The sequence below is a fragment of the Thalassophryne amazonica genome, chromosome 20 (assembly GCF_902500255.1).
Source record: "Thalassophryne amazonica chromosome 20, fThaAma1.1, whole genome shotgun sequence".
Lineage (NCBI taxonomy): Eukaryota > Metazoa > Chordata > Actinopteri > Batrachoidiformes > Batrachoididae > Thalassophryne > Thalassophryne amazonica.
The window spans coordinates 20,611,859-20,631,285 of NC_047122.1; positions in this window are offsets into that span (position 1 = coordinate 20,611,859).

The following is a 19,427-nucleotide window of genomic DNA, read 5'->3' on the forward strand; positions in this document are numbered from 1 at the left end:
TGACCCTGACAGTTTTGGAGTCCACCTCAGTGTGCATCACATTTGATCCAAATTGGCTAAAAATCTAATTCCTTGACCTTTGTCCAAATTAATTCTTTAAGGTCAGTTTCAGGATCAACCTTCATTGAAATATGAAGGTTGTTAGAAATCAGTGAAAGGACGTGGGAGGAGTCACAGATGACCTTTGACCCAGTGATTTACATTTGGCAAATTTGACCTTACTTGAGCAATTCCAGAACTCACCTCCATATGTGAACCATAATTGGTGGAATTAGGAATGAAAACCCTGCCCCCTTCACACATAACACGATTGAATCCGACTAGCGCATGAAGTTGGAATTGCATGCCATTCATGAAAAATTGGAGCTGCCTCTAACACCTCGTACACCTGTCGCTACAACTATTCACGCACACCAGTGGCTGAAAGACAGAGAGTACCCTGTGAGAGCCCATTCAATTCCTTGACATTTGCCAAAATGAATTTTTTAAGGTCAGTTTCTGGATCAAACTTCATTTGAAATATGACATTTGTTAGAAATCAGTAAAAGGACCTGGGAGAGGTCAGACATGACCTTTGACCCAATGATTGACCTGTTGGGAAATTTGACCTCACTTGGGCAATTCCAGAACCCACCTCCATATGTGAGCCACGATCGATAGAATTTAGAATGAAAATCCTAAGGGCCCCGTCACACTTGGCACGAATGAGACCAAGTCAGCCCAAATGGGAAAAACAACCAGAACTCGAGCCGCAGTCGTACAGGACAGACATCCATACAGCCGTGTGTGAATGCCATACAAATGCCTAGAATGTGTTCTGAAGCCGCCTTGAATGATTTGCGCACATTCGGAGTGCAGCAGCTCCCGAATCTGATCAGTATGATCGTACATGAGCAGCTGAGCGCACGTGTTCCAGCCTCACGCACACGTGGCGGATCGGTTAGCTGTCCTGCCCACACACACAGTGTGGCGTGTGGATGAACTAGCCGCACGAGCAGCGCTTCGGTCAGCTGTTATCCCAGTCGGAATGAAAGGCGCAGAATGCCATGAGATCACTGGAGGCCTGTAAAAAGCACCGGACACCTCCAATTTCACATGGATGCGGTCATGGTGCCTACTACATCGCTGTATGACGTATTGATCCATATGTAATGATTACTGATACATATATGTCAAAAGGGGGAATAAATGAACGTATAAAGATGATTGTTTGCCCACCAGGTTGCTGGCATGCGCCGAGCAGGTCCATCTGGAGCCTTTACACAGGTACCTATTTATTCTATTCATACTGTGATGGCTTTGTAATTTGTTTATTTATTTGGATCCCCATTAGCATCTGCAGTATAACTGCATCAGCTACTCTTCCTGGGGTCCATTCATGTTTTAATCAGTTTCAGTACAATAACATAATAGTTTTCCATTAAGGCCTGTAAATCATAATGAAAATTCATAATACATTCAGAATAAATTCATTCATAATCAATTCATAATACATCACAATACTTCAGCCATTTGCCTCAGATAATACTTTAAGTTCCTTTTTAAAACCCAGTTCACTGCTCAATTCCCTTAACTTTAGTGGTAAATGATTCCATTCTCTCATGGCTCGAAACATCACTGTCCGTTGACTCTGGTTTGTTTTACATTTAGGCAAAATGAAACAGTCCTTTGGCATGCCTGGTTGGATAAAAATGAGTATCCTTACTAAAAGGCAGTTGTTGGTAAAGGACAGACGGTATCTGAGTTGTAATAATATTTCTTAAAAAGTTTGCTTTTGCATATAGCCACCTGTCCCTCACCAAAAGCCAAGAGAGGCGCTTATGCATTGTATTATTTTGCACAAGCTGTCATTTTTTTTACATTTACTGAAGTATTTGACCAGACAACTGCACAATAATCCAACTGAGACAACACCAAACTTTGAATGACATATGGTATCACTGGTTTAGTTAAATATCTTGAACATCTTATCACTGTCAAAGTCCATCCCATTTTAGAGACTACATTATTTATTTGTTTGTCCCAAGACAGTTGGCTGTCAGTACAGACTCCAAGGAGTTTGACTTCTTCCACTTGTTTAACAACTGTATTTTTCATTACAAGATTTAGTTGTGGTTCGGTTCTTAAGGAATGCTTAGTTCCAATAACAATGCTTACTGTTTTTCCTACATTCAGAATGAGTTTGTCGTCTTCAATCCAATTTTCAATCTTTTTAATTTCCTGCTCAAGTTTTGTTTTAACTTCCTCAATTGATTTCCCAGCCATATAGACTGTTGTGTCATCTGCAAACATTGAAATGCTTGCTGTATCAAGCACTAATGGTAGATCATTTGTGAAGATAGAATATAAAAGTGGACCCATACAAGTGCCCTGTGGCACACCATGTTTCACAGTTAAAACATTTGAAAAACATCCATTGTAATACACTAATTGTTTTCTGTCACATAAATAATCACTAATAAATTGCACAGCAGATTTGGAGAAGCCATAACATTCAAGTTTGTTTTTTTTTAGAAGAATTTTGTGATCAATGAGATCAAAAGCAGCGGAGAAGTCCAATAATACTGTCCCAATAATGTTACCTTTGTCCATTTCTCATAACCAGTCATTTGGGTCAGTGCAGTCGCTGTTGAATGCTTTTCTCTATAAGCATGCTGATAATTTGTTATTAAATTATTCTCTCTAAAATAAGCGTTAATCCGATGACACATAATTTTTTCCATTAATTTACTCAATACCGGAAGTAAACTGATAGGTCTACTATTTGTTGCAGAAAATGACACTTATTTTTTGGCAATGCTATAATTTTTGATATTTTCCAAGCTGACAAAAAATTATTTTCATTAAAACATTGATTAATTATATGGGTTATGGCTGGTGCAATTATTGAGGCTACAGGTTTTAGGAGGCGCCCATCTAGTTCATCTACTCCTGGAGGTTTGTCTTTTAGTGTCTTCAAATATTGTTCAACTTCATTTATACTTAGAACCTTAAGGCAAAAATTACACTTTTTTTGATTTCATATTTTCTGTTATGATCTCAAATGACTGATATTCATTTTTTGATTTTAACTTATTTCTGAATGCGTCTCTTTCCTATAAAATAATTATTTAAATAATTTGCAATTTCGTCAGATTTAGTTAAAAATCCCTCATTTGCTTCCAAGACCAGTGGAGTTGATGTATTATCATACAGGAGGGAATTGAGACTTCTCCATAACTGTTTACTGTCCGTAAAAGTTTTAAATTTCTCATAATAGTATAATCTCTTTTTCTTGTTTTCTTTCAAGACAAAGTTTCTAAGTTTACGATATACTTTCCAGTCAAACTCCCTCCCAGATATTATTGCAGTCTGCTTGACTTTATCTCTTTCCTTCATTTGTGCTTTTAAATTGACATCCAGCCATGGACTGTTTGAGTTGGATACAATACATTTCTTAATAGGTGCATATTTGTTGACAATTTTTGTTACACCGTCAAATATTTGAAAAGCTTTCTCTGGATCTTTTTCAGTCATTACTTCAGACCAATTTACATGTATGATTTCATCCACATACTTGTCAAGATTAAAATATTTAAAAAAATCTCTTCCTTATAATTTTAGGTAATACAGTTGTGATGTCAGTCCTTCATATGTGGTACTGTAATATGATCACTGGGTTGGATATGATGTGTATTACAGCTGTGACAGTCATCCAGCCATGTGCGTTGTAGCGCAGCTGTGAGACGCACTGACTCGCTGCATAGCTCACCTGACCGGGCTGTTACAAATACATGGTCATGCCCTCTCATGGGTTATATGATGTATGTGAATCATGATGTCCATCATAGCTATAACACCACGTGCAGTTGTGCAGCGCCCTGTCCCACGGTGTGTCAAAGGCTCTGCACGGCACGCCACTTATGCCTTTAATGAGCATGATTTTACAGCCGTACGGAGGCTGTGTCGAGACGTGCGCGGACTTTTTAATGCAGTGTTCGCTCGTCTTTTCACAGCGTCCAGTTATGTACACGTCTGACGCTAGCAGGGTGGCTTATGTGGTAAATCTGCTTCGAGGAGAGGCACGCGCCTGGGCTACGGCGCAGAACTCACGGCTCCTAACTACATACACTGGATTTGTGCGGGAGTTCAAACAAGTATTTGATCACCCCAGTAGAGGCGAGACCGCTTCGAACGTGCTGCTGTCGATGAGACAGGGGCATCGGTGCGCAGCCGAATATGCAGTCAACTTCCGCATCGCGGCAGCGAGGTCCGGCTGGAATAACGTTGCGCTCCGCGCCGCCTTTGTAAACGGACTGTCTCCGGTCCAGAAGGAGCATTTGCTGGCAAAGGATGAGCCGCGGGATTTTGATGGGCTTGTCGATCTAGTTATACGGCTAGACAACCGACTAGAAGAACATCGCCGGGAGCGAGGCGAGGGGCGTGGCCAGGCACGAGCCGTCCCTCTTCCTTCCGGGTCCGAACGGATGTCGTCATCCCCCCGCTCCACTGCCAGAGCCCTCCGTGAGGTGACAGCTCCCCCTGCTGATGAAGCTATGGACACGAGCAGGGCTAAACTAAAATCAGAAAACAGACAATGGAGGCTGGCCCGCGGGGAGTCTTTTTTCTGTGGCTCGAGTGAGCATATACAGAGAAATTGCCCCAAACGGTCAAACTACAATGCCCGCCCTTAGAGACTGGGCTAAGGGTGGGCCATAACACTCACGAGGGGAAATCCTGCAAATCCGCACGAATCCCAGTTATGATCCTCAGTGGGGATCTCACCCTTCACACCCCAGCACTGGTGGACACGGGGTCGGAGGGGAATCTGCTGGACAGCAGATGGGCTAGGGAGGTAGGGCTCCCTCTGGTGGCCTTACCATCACCTTTGTCGGTTCGGGCACTAGATGGCACCCTTCTCCCATTAATCACACACCAGACATAGCCATTGGTTGTGTCTGGGAATCACAGGGAGGAGATTGTGTTTTATGTAACACCTTCTACCTCCCGGGTGATTTTGGGTTATCCCTGGATGGTAAAACACAATCCCCGGATTGATTGGCCGTCTGGGGTTGTAACGCAGTGGAGCGAAACATGCCACCGGGAATGTTTAGGATCCTCGGTTCCACCCGGTGTACTAGCCAAGGAGGAGGTTCAAGTCCCCCCCCCAATCTCGCGGCGGTGCCAGCCGAGTACCATGATCTTGCTGACGTCTTCAGCAAGGATCTGGCACTCACGCTGCCCCCGCACCGTCCGTACGATTGTGCCATAGATTTGGTACCGGGCGCTGAGTACCTGTCCAGCAGGTTGTACAACCTCTCACGTCCGGAACGCGAATCAATGGAGACCTACATCCGGGACTCTTTGGCTGCCGGGTTGATCTGGAACTCCACATCCCCGATGGGGGCTGGTTTCTTTTTTGTGGGTAAGAAGGACGGCGGACTCCGTCCATGCATTGATTACAGAGGGCTGAACGAGATCACGGTTTGCAACCGATACCTGTTACCTCTGCTGGATTCGGTGTTCACGCCCCTGCATGGAGCCCAAATTTTCACAAAGTTGGATCTTAGAAATGCGTATCACCTAGTGGATCCGGAAGGGAGACGAGTGGAAGACGGCATTTAACACCCCGTTAGGGCACTTTGAGTACCTGGTCATGCCGTTTGGTCTCACCAATGCGCCCGCGACGTTCCAAGCCTTGGTTAATGATGTCTTGCGGGACTTCCTGCATCGGTTTGTCTTCGTATATCTGGACGATATTCTCATCTTCTCTCCGGATCCTGAGACCCATGTTAAGCATGTACGTCAGGTCCTGCAGTGGTTATTGGAGAACCGGCTGTTTGTGAAGGGCGAGAAATGTGAGTTCCACCGCGCTTCTTTGTCCTTCCCGGGGTTCATAATCTCCTCCAACTCCTTCGCCCCTGATCCGGCCAAGTTTGCGGCGGTGAGAGATTGGCCCCAACCAACAAGCCGTAGGAAGCTGCAACAGTTCCTCGGTTTTGCGAATTTCTATCAGAGGTTCATTAAGGGCTACAGTCAGGTTGTTAGCCCCCTGACTTCCCTGACCTCCACTAACGTCCCCTTCTCCTGGTTGGATCGGTGTGAAGCCGCGTTTAAGGAGTTGAAACGTCGGTTCTCGACTGCACCAGTTCTGGTGCAGCCTGACCCTGATCGCCAGTTTATTGTCGAAGTGGATGCCTCTGACTCAGGGATAGGAGCCGTGCTGTCCCAGAGTGGGGAGTCCGATAAGGTACTCCATCCTTGTGCCTACTATTCCCGGAGGTTGACCCCGGCTGAGAGGAACTATGACGTCGGCAATCGGGAACTTCTGGCCATGAAAGAGGCTCTTGAGGAGTGGAGACACCTTCTGGAGGGAGCCACGGTTCCCTTCACGGTTTTCACGGACCAAGCGTCTGAACCCCAGGCAAGCCCGTTGGTCACTGTTCTTTGGTCGGTTTGACTTCCAGATCACGTATCGCCCCGGGACTAAAAACCAACGGTCCGATGCACTGTCCCGGGTGCATGAAGAGGAAGTCAAGCCAGAGCTGTCGGATCCACCGGACACCATCATCCCTGAGTCCACTGTCATCCCAACCCTCACCTGGGACGTGGAGAAGACCGTCCGGGAGGCCCTGACACGACACCCGGACCCCGGAGATGGACCTAAGAACCGGCTGTACGTCCCACTAGAGGCCAGGGCTGCGGTCTTGGACTTCTGTCATGGTTCAAAGCTCTCCTGTCACCCAGGGGTGCGAAGAACCGTGGCAGTGGTCCGGCAGCGCTTCTGGTGGGCGTCGATGGAGACCGACGTCCGGGAGTACGTCCAGGCCTGCACCACCTGTGCCAGGGGCAAGGCAGAACATAAGGCCCAAGGACTCCTCCAGCCGCTGCCGGTGCCTTGTCGCCCCTGGTCCCACATAGGCCTGGACGTCTCACGGGTCTCCCTGCGTCCCAGGGTATGATGACCATCCTGACGATAGTGGACCAGTTCTCCAAGGCGGCCTACTTTGTGGCCCTCCCGAAGCTCCCGACCGCCCAGGAGACTGCAGACCTCCTGGTCCACCATGTCATGCGTCTGCATGGTATCCCCACGAACGTAGTCTCGGATCGTGGTCCCCAGTTCTCCTCGCAAGTCTGGAGGAGTTTCTGTAGGGAACTGGGGGCCACCGTGAGCCTCTCGTCCGGGTACCACCCTCAGACCAATGGACAGGCAGAGCGGATGAACCAAGACCTGGAGCAGGCCCTGCGGTGTGTCACCTCCGCACACCCGATGGCCTGGAGTCAACACCTGGCCTGGATCGAATACGCCCACAACAGTCATGTCTCATCTGCCACCGGCCTCTCCCCCTGTGAGGCATGTTTGGGGTACCAGCCCCCATTGTTTCCAGCCGTAGGGGGAGAGGTCGAGGTCCCCTCGGTCCAGGCCCACCTCAGAAGATGCCGTCGGGTGTGGCGCACAGTCCACTCTGCCCTTCTGACAGCCCGGATGAGGGCTAAGGACCATGCAGACCACCGGCGTACCCCGGCCGCTGCATACCAGCCCGGGCAGGAGGTTTGGCTGTCAACTAAGGACATCCCTCTGCAGGTGGACTCCCAAAAACTGAAGGACAGATACAGACCTTTCCCTATCACCAAAGTCCTCAGTCTAGCCGCAGTGAAGCTAGCAGCCTCAGCTTCACTGCGGATACATCCGGTCTTCCACATGTCCCGGATAAAACCGTGTCACTCCTCCAACCTCTGCACTCCTGGACCAGCGCCGCCTCCTGCCCGGATCATCGATGGAGAGCCTGCGTGGGCCGTCCACAGGCTTCTGGACGTCCGTCGACGGGGCCGGGGGTTCCAATATCTGGTGGACTGGGAGGGGTACGGACCCAAAGAACGCTCCTGGGTGAAGCGGAGCTTCATTCTGGACCCGGCCCTCCTGGCCGATTTCTACCAACGACATCCTGACAAGCCTGGTCGGGCGCCAGGAGGCACCCATTGGGGGGGGGGGGGTCCTGTTGTGTGGGCCGCCCAAAGAGGAGGTACTGCTGGCCCAATACCAGAGGGCGCCCTGCCTGTAGACGGGCTTCAGGCACCAGAGGGCGCAGTTCGCCGCCAGGAGCTCCAGGAACTCTGACAGCTGTCACTCATCACCTCATCATGCCATCCATAAAAGCCTGGAGAAGACACCACACCCCTGCCGAGAAATCGTCTGAATTATTCAGGTAGACACTCAGGTGGTGGCCAAGTGGTTAATGCGCTTGGTTTCAGTTCGGAAGGTTCTGGGTTCAAATACCACCCCTGCCACATTTCTCCATGTAATGTGGAGTTGCGTCAGGAAGGGCATCCGGCGTAAAACCTGTGCCAAATCAACATGCAGATGCACCTTGGATTTGCTGTGGCGACCCCGAGTGCAAACAAGGGAGCAGCCGAAGGGACTTACTTTACACTCAGCCATTCTTTGCAGTTGTGACGTTCTTCATGTCTGTAGTAGTAGTAAAGTTGATTTCTGAGTTTGCAGCTTCTCCACGGTCTGCCAAGTCGAAGGGAGTGGTAAGAGGTGGCGTTCTCCACTCTTCACTCACATACTTGTGTAGTGGACTCTGCACGGATAACCAGAGGAAGTAGTGGGATTGGGAGGTGGTGTTTTCTCCCTTTATCAGAAGTACTTTGCTGACTGTTTACTGGGTGTGTGCTCACACACCCACTCTTGACTGTTTCTGCTTCCTGCCAGCAGTACCCGATCTGACAGCTGGAGACGGTGGCCACCTGGTGACTCGGGACTTGGCGGCTCCGGTGTGTTTCAGATCCTTTGACGGTGGAAATCGTGTGGGTCCCGACTCTTCTCTGGACAGGCGTCTATCCTCAAGCCTGCCCACACGACACCAACTTTATAATTGACCGTAGTATTGAATTGTATCTGTATCCGTTGTGCACATTTCACAACATTAAAAGAGTTACTTCTTATTTCCATTGACTGTTCATTTACGCCCCCTGTTGTGGGCCCGTGTCATTACACTTTTTACAACAGATTTAGTGCTGCAGTAACGGACTGATGCAGAAGGTAGAAGCAATGCAACAATAAGGATGCCGGCTGCTGTTATACACCACAAAAGAACAAGAAAGGTTTGTTTTGTTGTTCTCCACATGGTCACATTTTCAGAAAAAGTATGTTTTGTGTCAAAATAAAGTCAAAATACATTTTTTTAAAGTTAGCAGTTTTATGACAAAATAAATGGAACACCTAAACAAATTTTGACGAAAATCCGTATAAAAATGCTGGTTTTGCAGCCCTGAATTTCACAACATTAAAAAATTTCAGTGATTGTATACACATTTTAATTGCATGAATAGAATTTTTTGACACGCACCTGAGCACTGGATGTTTGGTCGCTGACTGGTACGAGTGCTGTGGGCTTTGGGGCTCGCTCTGTGCCTCTTCCGCGCTCTGGACCAGGGCAGATTAGTCCGTTTAATATTAATTTGGTGATGTTTCTTCATCTTGCAGTGTTCTTTCAAAGTTTTGTTGATGAAATCCGAAAATAACGTGCAGAGAGCTTTACTGTGGAGTTTAACCTTGCGGACAAATTCAGTCTTGCTTTTGTCCAGTAAACGTCCACCTCCAGCTCCAACCATGTCCACTTACACCTATTTTTTACATTGCTATCGATGTCTTTAACGCAGTCTTCGTCCTCTCTCTCTGTAATTTTGGCCATGTTAAAGACGCAACTCGACAGACCAAAACTTTCACACATCTGGGTCCTTTCAGTGACTTTAGATTGACAGATTCTGATTGGCTGAAAGTTCGCTGTTGTAGAAAAAGTACCAGTTACATCTCACGTTTTAGCAATGCGGTTGCGGGCATATGAGGAAAGGTTTAACTAGCACGGCTGGCCCCGCTGCACCTTCAACACTCCCCACAATTTTTCTCAAAGGATTTACACTGATCTCATAAATGGCCCAGAAATCCATAAAAAGTCGGAAATCCATGGATGATTTTTATCCCTGACCAAAAGAAGTGTTCCAGATCAAACAGGATCATCTCTGACTTTGAACTGAGTGACTGTAAATATGCATTTAGCAGTTTGACTCTCAAGCAAATGAACTGAGACTGTTGTCTCACCGTGGTTGGTCCAGATGACGTTTGTCCAGTTTGGTGATGATGTCGTCTTTGACACCAGCCAGCTGAAACACACTCGTACTTCTCCCAGTCTTCAGGTTTGACTGATGAAAAGTTCAGGTCCACACTCATCTGGAAGGTTCCGTCGTGGCTGGGGAGCAGCTCTCCGTGATCCACGTCCTCAAAAAACTGCTGTCTGTCTTTTCTCCAGAATATGTCGGCTTTATCAGGATAGAAACCTGTAGCGTGACAGCAGACTGGAGAGGATGGAGACTTCTGGAGGAGAGACACTGAGGGGAGATCGAGAGATTACTTAGAATTCCTCCATATTGACAAAACAGTTACTAACGTCTTTGCGATTATTTATTCTAAAAAAGTACAAAAAGAAAAACATTGTAGAAATGCATCTCAATATTTTATCCATCCATCCATTTTCTTCCGCTTTATCCGGAGTCGGGTCGCGGGGGCAGCAGCTCAAGCAAAGCCGCCCAGACCTCCCGATCCAGACACACCTCCCCCAGCTCCTCCGAGTGAAGATGTAGTCCCTCCAGCATGTCCTGGGTCTTCCCCGGGGCCTCTTCCCAGTGGGACGTGCCCGGAACACCTCTCCAGCGAGGCGTTCAGGGGGCATCCGGAAAAGATGCCCGATCCACCTCAACTGACTCCTTTCAACGTGGAGGAGCAGCGGCTCAACTCCGAGCTCCTCCCGAGTGACCGAGCTCCTCACCCTATCTCTAAGGGAGCGCCCAGCCACCCTGCAGAGGAAACTCATCTCGGCCGCTTGTACTCGCGATCTCGTTCTTTCGGTCATGAGCCAAATCTCATGACCATAGGTGAGGATTGGAACGTAGATTGATAGGTAAATCGAGAGCTTTGCCCCACTACTCAGCTCTCTCTTCACCACGACGGTCCGATACAGCGACCGCATCACTGCAGATGCATCTCAATATTTTACTTTTGATTAATTAATGCATCATTTAGTCTGTTACAGTGTGAATCCAAATGTATTTAATCAGTTTTGAGAAACCACTCAAAACCATTTAACAAATTCTCTGTGAATCCAGCTTCATTTTAAAATGAACAAAAGAACAGTTTAAAACCAACTAAAAACTGATATCTGTAGTCAAGTTAAATTCAATCCAGTTTAAATAATCCAGGTTGCACCAATTTAAAACCAGTTCAAATGAGATAATATCGAGTTTGAAACAGTTTAAAAATCAAAAACCAGTTTCTGAAACAAAGAGGAAAATTTCAGTTTATGAAGCCAATAAAGTAAAAATTTGATGTTATTTCTTGTTAAATCATCAAAGTTGTTTCAGTTGTTTTCTGTTATTTGTTGAATCGTTTGAGCTGCCGTTTGTTTTATTGACTGTTCGCTGGGCAGCATGGTGGCTTAGTGGTTAGCACTGTTGCCTCACAGCCAGAAGGTCATGGATTCAATTCCCACCTGTGGCCTTTCTGTGTGGAGTTTGCATGTTCTCCCCGTGTTTGCGTGGGTTTCCTCCGGGTGCTCCAGTTTCCTCCCACATCCAAAGACATGTGGGTTAGGTGGACTGGAATCTTTAAATTGTCCGTAGGTGTGTATCTGTCTGTTTGTGGCCCTGTGACAGACTAGCGCCCTGTCCTGGGTGTACCCCGCCTCACGCTCTGTGACTGCTGGGATAGGCTCCAGCCCTCCGCAACCCTTAATTGGATGAAGCGGTTGAAGATGTGTGTGTGTGTGAGAGAGAGAGACTGTTCGCTCATATTATCATTCAAGTATAATAAGAGGTCAAAGGTGAAAAAAGACATGGACAGAAGTGAGGAGGAAAGAAAGTGGGATGAAGAGAAAAAGAAATGAAGATGGACAGAATACAGATGGAAGAGAAAGAAAAGAGGAGGGAGAGGAAAAATAAGTGAGACAAAGAAAAAGGGAGACAGAGAGACAACAAGAGATGAAGACAGGTGAGACAGAGAGAAAAAAACTGATGTGTGGACATTGAAAATAAAAAGGACAGTTTGATGGACAGTGAGTCTCTACGTGATGGTTCATGTTCAGAAACATGTTCCTGTGAATCTGACACAGAAGAGCTTCATGAACCATGTGTCAATCAAACCACATCAGGTCATGTGACTCCACCTGTTCTCAGCACTTGGCTCCACCCATAGTTCAGGTGCTTCTTCAGCCACTCAGGACTCTCCTTTTTAAAGTAGTTCTTTTTATATGCTAAATCATCTTCGTCATTGTCCCACTTGTGTTTGGTGATGACAGCCTGTGGATTTGGAGCGATCCATGTCATCGTCTTCAGGTCCAGTGATATGAAGTCTCCTCCATCATAACCAAACTGCATATAACCATTAACCTGTCCAGTCTCATCGTCCCATTCACAGCTGTACATGTTCTGGACAATGTGGACAACACCTGAGAGAGACAGAGATGTGAGTGAAGCAGAGTGAGACCTCAGCACAGTCAGCTGTTATGAGCTGATGTCACATCTTGACCACAGAGACACACTGATCCACGTGTGGATCACAGGATCCACATCTCCTGCTGTGACACTCACAGCAGGAGATGTGGATCCTGCTGTGAGGATTCAAAGACACTCACAGCCAAACATCACGTGGACACAGTGGACCAAACAGTGTGATGTCCTGACAGTCACTGTCACACACTGAAGACCCATCCTGACCATTAGATGCACATGAAACCTGATCCTGGACTTTACATCACATCCACTGAAGCCCTGCAGCCAGAGGACCAGGAAGGAACCAGAGAACCAAAGCAGAGTGTCCCGAAGCTGTTCTAGAAGCTTCCACTGAAGGACGCTTTGAGTCCAGGATCAGTCAATGAACTCCACCTGCTCAGTGATGTTCAGCAGAGTCTGACTACAACTGATCCAATGAGACGGAGACCATCAGGACCTTCATGGAGACCAGGAGGTGTCTGTGTGTCCTGATTGGTCTGTCCATCAGCCAATCACAGCACACAGATGTTGGTTTGATGCTGCCTGCTGGATGAAGCAACACGCTGTGGTCAGCAGACTTTATACAATTATAGACTTTTGATTTTGGTGTACCCGGGATTAAGCGGACCTGGTCAGGATGGGGTTCACAAGGCCTCAGTGAACCCCATCCTGACCAGGTCCGCATAATTTTGGGTACACCAAAATCAAAAGTCTATAACTGTTTTATTATATGGTTAACAAGAAAATTGGGAGTTTGTCAAACATACTAAAACTGAAGAAATCTCAAGTTTCAGCTCTATTACTACTCTCATACTGCACCAACAGGTCCAAAATACTTCATGAGCACTAACTCTAAAGCCCCTCTCACACCGGGGCTGCCTCGAGCTTCCTGTGGTGTCATGACGACGCAGGAATGTCTGCGTCAGGTGCGTGCTGCAGACAGACTGTGCACTCTGATTTATCTTCTAGTTTATATTTGTTCTTGTGCTGAGCTGCAGGTCTGCGCTCTGAGTTCTGTTATAGTTTATCTTTCCTACTTTGACCGAGGGATGTACACATGCGAATGAACCGTCTGTGAGTAAATGTGGAGATGTCTGGAGTTCTACTTGATGTAGACATGTCTTGTCTCTGGCAATCAGTCTGTGAGCAGGACTTTTATGGACTGTATTTAAACACATTTGTGAGAGAAGTCCGAGGAGCTTCTGCAGCCAGCAGCATTTTTTTTTTGTGCTCTTAGTTTTTACTGCATTGTGTACATGGTGTTGTCATGACGACGCACGACAACTCGAAGTGGGCCCGTGTGAAAGGGGCTTAATAAGGAACAGTCTTTGTGAAATACTGCACAGGCATCATGTTGAATCTTGTCAACAAACTGGCAGCCAAAGTAGGCGTTGTATCGCGTTACCTGATTGGTCGTTATCGATAGGTGTCGCTCGATTGGCTAGTGCTACGCTGCACGCGAGGTGTACTCGACTCCACCAGCGGTCAACTCGGCATGTGGTACAGCTCAGAAAGTGGTGAATGGGCCAATCAGAAGTTGGCAAAATCACATACCATATAATCACATTTAAAACCCCCAAACCCCAACCTCCCATGGTGCATTGCAGCACAATGTCCATTGTTTACTGGTTAGCTAAAATCGCTAATTTCTCAAAAAATATTTGTCCCATCAACTTTCCATTTTTGCAGCATTCATCCGTGACCCAAAATACATAAGCATGCCAATTGGTAAATGTCAGCTCTCTCCGATTTCACCATAGTCACGCACGCATGCACACACACAGAAAGGTCACCATCTTGAAGAGAGCCCCTCGGATACAAAGTCAGTAATGTTAAGGGTGAAGCTTTAGACCCCGGGTCTGGGGCCCACTGCACTCTTGTAGAAGGAAATTCAAGGCAAATGAAAAAAAAAAGGCAAAAGCCAACTGGCTATTATAATATATGTAGATAAGTATAGCATTATGAAAAATGTCTTCAAAAGCACACCTTTAATGAACAGGTGTGGTAGAGGGCATGCCCCCCCCCACCCTACCCCCACCGTACAATACCCTCTTTCCATCTGGATGTGCCCCTGGTTTGCTGTCTGAGCAGGAACAATCAAAAATTGTGTATGTGGAAAGCGTGACCTGACTGAGAGGCAAGAAGGTTTCATGAGCACATTTTATGTTATGTTCTCATCAAAAAGAGATTTAGGTGTATTTTTGGTGGAGGAGAACATTAGTGTTTGTTCTTATGCGTCGTGGGTCTACAGCTCTGTTTTTAGTTTACCCACAGCTAAGACACTTACAAAGTCTGTGCAGACTTGCAGACTCTCCCATTGCTCCCAGAATCAGAGAAATCATCTACAGCTGCAGGGTGTCGTGTGGTGGAGAAAGCATTTGGAATCTTGTCTCAAAGGTGAATTATTTGTAATATCATTGGATTGGTAACACAGTTGCATTTTCATTCCTTCTTATGAGTTAGACAATGTATCTGTAAAGTTATGTTTGTCATAGATGGAACATCTCATAATTTCAGGTTCAGATGCTCTGCGCGCAATGAGACAAGTTTACTCATTGGTATGCAAGATTGTGCCTCTCTGGTGTGCAAGTGATTATCGGATATCTCAATAGGGTGAATGGTCTGATATTCAACGGGGCAGACAGGAGCGGCTGTGAGACAAAGAAATTAGTCCCGTCCTGGCCTAAAAAACAAACAAACAACAAAAAAAAAGCAGAGCAATTTAAGGCCCTCCTTCAAATCTGTGTCTGGCACCAGACTGGTTTTTGGGAGAGCAAATCTGCCATTCAGCAGCTCATGAATGAGGGTTACTGACTCATAAGGCCCAGTCTCTTGCACAGACATGCTGTACCAGGGTGTCTGGACTTAAATTTTCAAGCAAAACCAGGTGCACATGCACCCTGACATTGATGTCAGTGATGACTGAGGGATTCCGACAGCAAATATGTACACCCGAACCCGACTGTCTGTGTTGTGGATTTTTATTTATTTATTTTATTTTTGACTGCAGTAAATCCACATTAAGGTTCCAACATTGATACATACAGTGAGGAAAATAAGTATTTGAACACCCTGCGATTTTGCAAGTTCTTCCACTTAGAAATCACGGAGGGTTCTGAAATTTTCATCTTAGGTGCATGTCCACTGTGAGAGACATAATCTAAAAAAAAAAAAAAAAAAAATCCGGAAATCACAATGTATGATTTTCTTTAAAATAATTTATTTGTATGTTACTGCTGCAAATAAGTATTTGAACACCTGTGAAAATCAGTGTTAATATTTGGTACAATAGCCTTTGTTTGCAATTACAGAGGTCAAACGTTTCCTGTAGTTTTTCACCAGGTTTGCACACACTGCAGCAGGGATTTTGGTCCACTCCTCCATACAGATCTTCTCCAAATCTTTCAGGTTTGGAGTTTCAGCTCCCTCCAAAGATGTTCTATTGAGTTCAGGTCTGGAGACTGGCCAGGCCTCTCCAGGACCTTGAAATGCTTCTTACGGAGCACCCCCTTAGTTGCCGTGGCTGTGTGTTTGGGGTCATTGTCATGCTGGAAGACCCAGCCATGACCCATGTTCAATGCTCTTACTGAGAGAAGGAGGTTGTTTGCCAAAATCTCGCAATACATGACCCCATCCATCCTCCCTTCAATACGGTTCAGTCGTCCTGTCCCCTTTGTAGAAGAGCACCCCCAGAGTATGATGTTTCCACCCCCATGCTTCACGGTTGGGATGGTTTTCTTGGGGTTGTTCTCATCCTCCAAACATGGTAAGCGGAGTTGATTCCAAAAAGCTCTATTCTGGTCTCATCTGACCACATGACCTTCTCCCATGCCTCCTCTGGATCATCCAGATGGTCACTGGTGAACTTCAAACGGGCCTGGACATGTGCTGGCTGAGCAGGGGGACCTTGCTGCCCTGCAGGATATTAAACCATGACAGCATCATGTGTTACTAATGTAATCTTTGTGACTGTGGTCCCAGCTCTCTTCAGGTCACTGACCAGGTCCTCCTGTGTAGTTCTGAGCTTTCTCAGAATCATCCTTACCCCACAAAGTGAGATCTTGCATGGAATCCCAGACCGAGGGAGATTGACAGTCATCTTGTGTTTCCTCCACTTTCTAATAAATAATCATAACAGTTGTTGTCTTCTACCAAGCTGCTTGCCTGTTGTCCTGTAGTCTATCCCAGCCCTGTGCAGGTCTACACTTTTGTCCCTGGTGTCCTTAGACAGCTCTTTGGTCTTGGCTATGGTGGACAGGTTGGAGTGTGATTGATTGAGTGTGTGAACAGGTGTCTTTTATACAGGTAACAAGTTCAAACAGGTGCAATTAATACAGGTAAAGAGTGCAGAATAAGAGGGCTTCTTAAAGAAAAATTAACAGGTCTGTGTAAGCCAGAATTCTTGTGTTCAAATACTTATTTGCAGCAGTAACATACAAATAAATTATTTAAAAAAAATCCTACATTGTGATTTCCGGATTTTTTTCTTAGATTATGTCTCTCACAGTGGACATGCACCTAAGATGAAAATTTCAGACCCCTCCATGATTTCTAAGTGGGAGAACTAGCAAAACCGCAGGGTGTTCAAATACTTATTTTCCTCACTGTATATGTTTATTTGTAGCAGACATACCTGTTAAGAATGTCGTGGGATTTTGTCTGCAGCAGGATATTCAGGTACGTAAACCTACTGGTCATCTTGGTGGAAGCTTCCATCAAACTGTATTACAACAGATCAAGAGTACACAGTTACTAGACTATATGTCATGATTCAGAAGCAACACATATGGCTAATTTTAGCTTCTTACCTGAATACTTTTGGGACACCCTCTAGGCTGCACAGCTCCCCATCCTTCCCCAGCAGAGCCTCCACGCCCTTCGGAATCTCACTGGGGTCCACAGGTCCCCCTGCCATATCTGACAGAAACAACTCATGGTTAGAACTTGCATTTGGCATGAACTGGATGCTTTAAAATGTCATCTTTGACAATCATTATTTGCCTACTATTTGCCAGGGGGTGCTAATGTTTTCTCCAATGTTAAGTCCAAAATTATGTCCGTCTGAATACGTTTCTGGTCAACATTAAGCTCTGTGTGTGTGTGGGGGGGGGGGCAATGAGTACCATTAAACAGACTAAGAGGTAGATGAAAACTCAAACCCTGTAATGGAATAAAAGAGAGATTTGACAGAAACAACTTTTTAAAAAACATACTTCTGTCACAATGGAGCTCCAGCATGCAGGTGCACAAAACTCTGTAAATGACTCTCCCTCACAATGTAAGCTATCCTCCTCATCTGAGCCTCCCTAAGTAACCTCCTGTGCAGTACCCGAGGTTCCTCCAAAACAGACATCCAGTCGTCACTTTAGATCATGAACATAAATAAAAGGGACTTGCTTTTACCCCTGTGTACCCCTGGTTTCTTCCAAACACGACACCTGGCATTCATGCCAAAGAGTTCAATCTTTGTGTTATCAGACCAGAAAAGTTTGTTTCTCATGGTCTGAGAGTCCTTCAGGTGCCTTCAACTGAACTTCTTCCATTTATGGATGATGGAGGCCACTGTGCTGACTGGGACCTTCAAAGCAGCTGAAATGTTTCTGTACCCTTCCGCAGATTTGTGCCTCGACACAATGTCTCAGAGGTTTACATTCCTTCGACTTCATGCTTTGTTTGTGCTCTGACATGCACTGTCAACTGTGGGACCTAACATGTAGACAGGTCCATCATATCCAATCAACTGAATGTACTCCAAGTGGACTCCAATTAAGCTGTAGAAACATCTCAAGGATGATCAGTGGAAACAGGAGGCACCTGAGCTCAATTTTGAGCTTCATGGCAAAGGCTGTGAAGACTTATATACGTGTGATTTCTGAGTTGTTGTTGTTGTTGTTTCTTAACAGTTTTGAAAAAAAATCTCATAAAAGCCTTTTTCACACTGTCATTATGGGGTGTTCTGAATAGAATTTTGAGCTAAAAAATTAATTCCATCCATTTTGGAATGAGGCTGTAACATAAAATGTGGGATAAGTGCAGCGCTGTGAATACTTTCTGGATGCACTGGATTTGTATTTATTAAAAGTTCTAACTTTTTTAATTGAATTCTCACAGTTACGATGCACGCTACATATTTTTGCATGATTTGACATACACAAGAGTTAACAAATTTTCCATTTATGCACAGCTATAGGCAAACATGCACACGTATTTATTTTTATGCACATCTTTTTCTGACAGCGTCCTTTCCCCATAGACTTTCAACTCTTTCTGTTAATTTCAATTCAAATATAGTCAGAGAAAACCAGAATTAGTTTTATTTAATTATTTTTTATAATATAATATATAATATTTATATATATTATTATATAATTATAATATATATAATTATATATATATATATTATATATATATATATATATATAATATATATTATAATATTTATAATTTTATAATTATACAATTTTTCATAAATTGCATTGTTAAAAATGGCCGGCAGATGGAGCCAAATGTATTCTTTCGTAAACTGTTTCCAGCTGTGACAATCAGGAGGAAATCCTGTTACAGTTTTTCTCAATTGCTAAAACACTAAACCCTATTGTCTGAACCAAATGCTCAGTTGCCTGAACCCACTGATTGAATCAGTCACTCTTTTGGCAAAACTATAAGCACTTTTCACCTGTTTAGACACAACTTGCCAACACATTTTTATTGTGATGCACCTGTGTTGCATATTGGTGAGAACAAGTGGCAAAAGTCAAACACAGTTAAAGCACTGGTGTCACCGGTAGAACACAACAACTCAAAATTGATCACACTTGTGGCCAATGATGTGAGGGAACATATACAGTAGTGTTCAGAATAATAGTAGTGCTATGTGACTAAAAAGATTAATCCAGGTCTTG